The sequence below is a fragment of the Nomia melanderi genome, unplaced genomic scaffold, assembly GCF_051020985.1.
Source record: "Nomia melanderi isolate GNS246 unplaced genomic scaffold, iyNomMela1 scaffold0195, whole genome shotgun sequence".
NCBI lineage: Eukaryota > Metazoa > Arthropoda > Insecta > Hymenoptera > Halictidae > Nomia > Nomia melanderi.
The window spans coordinates 72,501-78,528 of record NW_027475310.1 but is presented as its reverse complement, the minus strand read 5'-3'; the positions used below and the strand labels follow the sequence as shown (position 1 = coordinate 78,528).

The following is a 6,028-nucleotide window of genomic DNA, read 5'->3' as shown; positions in this document are numbered from 1 at the left end:
CGACCCTCAGCCAGGCGTGGTCCAGGAATTGTATCCGTGGACCGCAATGTGCGTTCGAAATGTCGATGTTCATGTGTCCTGCAGTTCACACGTTGACGCGCAATTAGCTGCGTTCTTCATCGACCCACGAGCCAAGTGATCCACCGTTCAGGGTAATCGTATAAATTTTATATTTCACATATATAATTTTATTCTCACTTGTTCGACCTAATATCTCTCTTCTTTCAAAGAGAAGATAAAAGTTGATACCTGAATCTCCGACCAGCGCGCGAAGGAGATTCAGGCGTCGCCTTGGAGACGACACCGAAGCCTTTCGAGACGAAAAACGTTCAAGTAATATGTATATATTTCTCGACGTTCCGGGCGTATAGTGCATTCAAAAACCCGCGAAAGACGCAGAAGACTCGCACGCGTGGAAACGACGGGGATATATTTTGTATCCTACCCGATACTGAATCCATCGCGTGCAGTCGACCCTCGCGTTCTTCCGATCAGACGCATCTATTGTTGCGCGCATGTTTTCGCGTCGCATCGCGCGAAACGTTGCACGAATCGTACCGATCGATCGATTGAAAGCAAATAATGAAAAAAGACTTCACAGCTGGCTCTTTGCCGGTCATTCGTCCCATGTTATCTCTTGCCGCGAAATTGGCGCGCAAGAGTTGGGTGTCAGACGCGCGGCTTTAAAACGAGCTTCACGGCCGGTCCCTTCGTTACCGCTTTCGTTCTTTCTCTCGGAACGACCATGAACGAACACGACGAGCGACGCTACGGCATACACACGTCCACGGATTCGATTAAAAAAACAGACTTCACAGCTGGCTCTTTGCCGGTCATTCGTCCCATATTATCTCTTGCCGCGAAATTGGCGCGCAAGAGTTGGGTGTCAGACGCACGGCTTTAAAACGAGCTTCACGGCCGGTCCTCTCAATTCCGTGTACGGTACACGCAAGATGCGGGTTCCACTTCCAGACTACCCGGTCCCTTCTCTCTACGAGAATCGATAGTAGAAGAACGGCTCGAAAACGCGTCTCAGAGACTAGGGGAAAAGAAGCGGTATGCGAGCGAAACGAAAACGCATTATGGAAACGTCGCGAAACAATGTTCGACGGTTGCTCGGTTCCAATCGTGCGGCCGTTTCAATTTCTCGTGCGCTTCACCGTCCCTCCGTAACTCTGGCCGATCGCGTATACCGAAGAGCCGACACGCGCAAAAACCACAGGCATTGTATACTGTGTATATATATATATATATGTTACAGTCACAGCCTTCGCGCGTTTTACTCTCCGACGCGGGGTTTCCACGACGAAAGAGAGACAGTTTCGTGGCGGGTGACTCGGCCGAATCGCTACGACGGGTATTTCTATTATAGAACGAATCATCGCCACCCTTTACCAGTGCCCGACGAAGGAATCACAAGGTCATCTGGAGTTTACAATGCCAGCGACGGTAATTCCAACGAAGACCCGATAAGTCAACTCATCGTTCTATTTCTCCCCGTACAGAAAAGCGAATCGACGCTAATGCACCTCGCGCAAGCACGAACGTTCTCTTCGCGTGGATCGTCCCATCGTCCAAAGATGTAAAGACGCATTGGAGATCGTGGTCTCTGGCGGGCTCATTGCACGCCCCACTGCATATCTTTCCTCGAATCGAGAATGATTCGTCCACTAAGGCTGCGAAACTACGCGTCGAGGAAACTAGGGGAAAGAAGCGGGATGCGAGCGAAACGACAATACATTATGGAAACGTCGCGAAACAATGTTCGGCGGTTGCTCGTTTCCTCCTGCGGACGTTTCATTGCTCGGGCGCTTCACGTCCCTCCGTAACCTTCGCGCGATCGCGTGCCCCGGAGAGCCGGCAACCGGTGAACCACAGGCGTATAAACTATAGTCTTCTATAGCAAGCCTTCGGCGGTTACTCTCCGACGCGGGGATTCCACGACGAGAGAGAATTTCGTGGCGGGTGACATCGGTCGAAACGCTACGACGGGTATTTCTATTATAGAACGAATCATCGCCACCCTTTACCAGTGCCCGACGAAGGAATCACAAGGTCATCTGGAGTTTACAATGCCAGCGACGGTAATTCCAACGAAGACCCGATAAGTCAACTCATCGTTCTATTTCTCCCCGTACAGACAAGCGAATCAACGCTATCGCACCTCACGCATGCACGAACGTTCTCTTCGCGTGAATCGTCCCATCGTCGAAAGATATAGCCGCTTGGAGATCGTGGCCCATCAAGTTCTTCCGTAACTCCTGCGCGATCGCGTACCCCGGAGAGCAGGCAACCGGTGAACCACAGGCGTATAAACTATAGTCTTCTATAGCAAGCCTTCGCGTTTACTCTACGACGCGGGGATTCCACGACGAGAGAGATTTTCGTGGCGGGTGACACGGCCGAATCGCTACGACGGGTATTTCTATTATAGAACGAATCATCGCCACCCTTTACCAGTGCCCGACGAAGGAATCACAAGGTCATCTGGAGTTTACAATGCCAGCGACGGTAATTCCAACGAAGACCCGATAAGTCAACTCATCGTTCTATTTCTCCCCGTACAGAAAAGCGAATCGGCGCTATCGCACCTCACGCAAGCAGGAATGATCTCTTCGCGTGGATCGTCCCATCGTCGAAAGATGTAAGACGTACAGAAATCGTGGTCCATCACGATTATTCGTAACTCTCCGAGTCGCGTATCTGAGAGTAGGGCAAACGGAGAACCACAGGCATAAATAATACTATATATTTCTTATATAGTTAGCCTTCGCGTTTTACTCTCCGACATGGGGATTCCACGACGAGAGAGAGTTTCGTGGCGGGTGACTCGGCCGAATCGCTACGACGGGTATTTCTATTATAGAACGAATCATCGCCACCCTTTACCAGTGCCCGACGAAGGAATCACAAGGTCATCTGGAGTTTACAATGCCAGCGACGGTAATTCCAACGAAGACCCGATAAGTCAACTCATCGTTCTATTTCTCCCCGTACAGAAAAGCGAATCGACGCTATCGCACCTCGCGCGAGCACGTAACTACTCTTCGCGTGGATCGTCCCATCGTCGAAAGATGTAAGACGCACGGAAATCGTGGCCCATCAACGTTTTTTTGTAACTCTGCCGATCGCGTATCACAGAGCCGAGACGCACATACCACAGGCGTATAATACCGTTTTCTTTCGTATGGTAAGCCTTCGCGTTTACTCTTCGGCGCGGGGTTTCCACGTCGAGAGAGACTTTCGTGGCGGGTGACATCGGTCGAAACGCTACGACGGGTATTACTATTATAGAACGAATCATCGCCACCCTTTACCAGTGCCCGACGAAGGAATCACAAGGTCATCTGGAGTTTACAATGCCAGCGACGGTAATTCCAACGAAGACCCGATAAGTCAACTCAACGTTCTATTTCTCCCCGTACAGAAAAGCGAATCGACGCTGTTGCACCTCACGCAAGCACGAACGTTCTCTTCGCGTGGATCGTCCCATCGTCGAAAGATGTAAGACGCACGGAAATCGTGGCACATCACGTGTTTTCGGAACTCTGTCGACCGCGTATCTCAGAGACGACGCGCGCGAACCACTGGCATATACTATTATATATCGCGTTTTACCCTCCGACGCGGGGATTCCACGACGAGAGAGAGTTTCGTGAGCGGGTTGACTCGGAAGAAACGCTACGACGGGTATTTCTATTGTAGAACGCATCATCGCCACCCTTTACCAGTGCCCGACGAAGGAATCACAAGGTCATCTGGAGTTTACAATGCCAGCGACGGTAATTCCAACGAAGACCCGATAAGTCAACTCAACGTTCTATTTCTCCCCGTACAGAAAAGCGAATCGACGCAATCGCACCATACGCGTGCACGTAAACAACTCTTCGCGTGGATCGTCCCATCGTCGAGAGACGTAAGTTTTCATAGTATGAATTCGCGTTTTACTCTCCGACGCGGGGATTCCACGACGAGAGAGAGTTTCGTGAGCGGGTTGACTCGGAAGAAACGCTACGACGGGTATTTCTATTATAGAACGAATCATCGCCACCCTTTACCAGTGCCCGACGAAGGAATCACAAGGTCATCTGGAGTTTACAATGCCAGCGACGGTAATTCCAACGAAGACCCGATAAGTCAACTCAACGTTCTATTGCTCCCCGTACAGAAAAGCGAATCGACGCAATCGCACCATACGCGTGCACGTAACAACTCTTCGCGTGGATCGTCCCATCGTCGAGAGACGTAAGTTTCCATACTATGAATTCGCGTTTTACTCTCCGACGCGGGGATTCCACGACGAGAGAGAGTTTCGTGAGCGGGTTGACTCGGAAGAAACGCTACGACGGGTATTTCTATTATAGAACGAATCATCGCCACCCTTTACCAGTGCCCGACGAAGGAATCACAAGGTCATCTGGAGTTTACAATGCCAGCGACGGTAATTCCAACGAAGACCCGATAAGTCAACTCAACGTTCTATTACTCCCCGTACAGAAAAGCGAATCGACGCAATCGCACCATACGCGTGCACGTAACAACTCTTCGCGTGGATCGTCCCATCGTCGAGAGACGTAAGTTTCATAGTAAGCCTTCGGCGTTTTACTCTCCGACGCGGGGATTCCACGACGAGAGAGAGAGTTTCGTGAGCGGGTTGACTCGGAAGAAACGCTACGACGGGTATTTCTATTATAGAACGCATCATCGCCACCCTTTACCAGTGCCCGACGAAGGAATCACAAGGTCATCTGGAGTTTACAATGCCAGCGACGGTAATTCCAACGAAGACCCGATAAGTCAACTCAACGTTCTATTTCTCCCCGTACAGAAAAGCGAATCGACGCAATCGCACCATACGCGTGCACGTAAACAACTCTTCGCGTGGATCGTCCCATCGTCGAGAGACGTAAGTTTTCATAGTATGAATTCGCGTTTTACTCTCCGACGCGGGGATTCCACGACGAGAGAGAGTTTCGTGAGCGGGTTGACTCGGAAGAAACGCTACGACGGGTATTTCTATTATAGAACGCATCATCGCCACCCTTTACCAGTGCCCGACGAAGGAATCACAAGGTCATCTGGAGTTTACAATGCCAGCGACGGTAATTCCAACGAAGACCCGATAAGTCAACTCAACGTTCTATTACTCCCCGTACAGAAAAGCGAATCGACGCAATCGCACCATACGCGTGCACGTAACAACTCTTCGCGTGGATCGTCCCATCGTCGAGAGACGTAAGTTTCCATACTATGAATTCGCGTTTTACTCTCCGACGCGGGGATTCCACGACGAGAGAGTGTTTCGTGAGCGGGTTGACTCGGAAGAAACGCTACGACGGGTATTTCTATTATAGAACGCATCATCGCCACCCTTTACCAGTGCCCGACGAAGGAATCACAAGGTCATCTGGAGTTTACAATGCCAGCGACGGTAATTCCAACGAAGACCCGATAAGTCAACTCAACGTTCTATTGCTCCCCGTACAGAAAAGCGAATCGACGCAATCGCACCATACGCGTGCACGTAACAACTCTTCGCGTGGATCGTCCCATCGTCGAGAGACGTAAGTTTCATAAGTAAGCCTTCGGCGTTTTACTCTCCGACGCGGGGATTCCACGACGAGAGAGTGTTTCGTGGCGGGTGACTAGGCCGAAACGCTACGACGGGTATTTCTATTATAGAACGAATCATCGCCACCCTTTACCAGTGCCCGACGAAGGAATCACAAGGTCATCTGGAGTTTACAATGCCAGCGACGGTAATTCCAACGAAGACCCGATAAGTCAGCTCATCGTTCTATTTCTCCCCGTACAGAAAAGCGAATCGACGCTATCGCACCTCGCGCGAGCACGTAACAACTCTTCGCGTGGATCGTCCCATCGTCGAGAGACGTAAGACGCACGGAAATCGTGGTTCATCGCGTCTTTTCCTACTCTCTTGAATCGCAATTTCGTATAGAGCCTACACACGCGAACCACCGGCATATACTATTTCTTCTCTCATAGTAAGCCTTCGCGCGTTTTACTC

The 6,028-nt window shown here is 50.6% G+C and overlaps 1 non-coding gene across 1 annotated transcript; it reads right to left on the bottom strand.

Annotated features, from left to right (window-relative positions):
• LOC143175817 (5.8S ribosomal RNA) lies at positions 1 to 155 on the bottom strand. The gene has a single exon (XR_013000487.1). It is a non-coding gene; the product is annotated as a 5.8S ribosomal RNA (ribosomal RNA).
• Between the last annotated feature and the right edge of the window lie 5,873 nt (positions 156 to 6,028).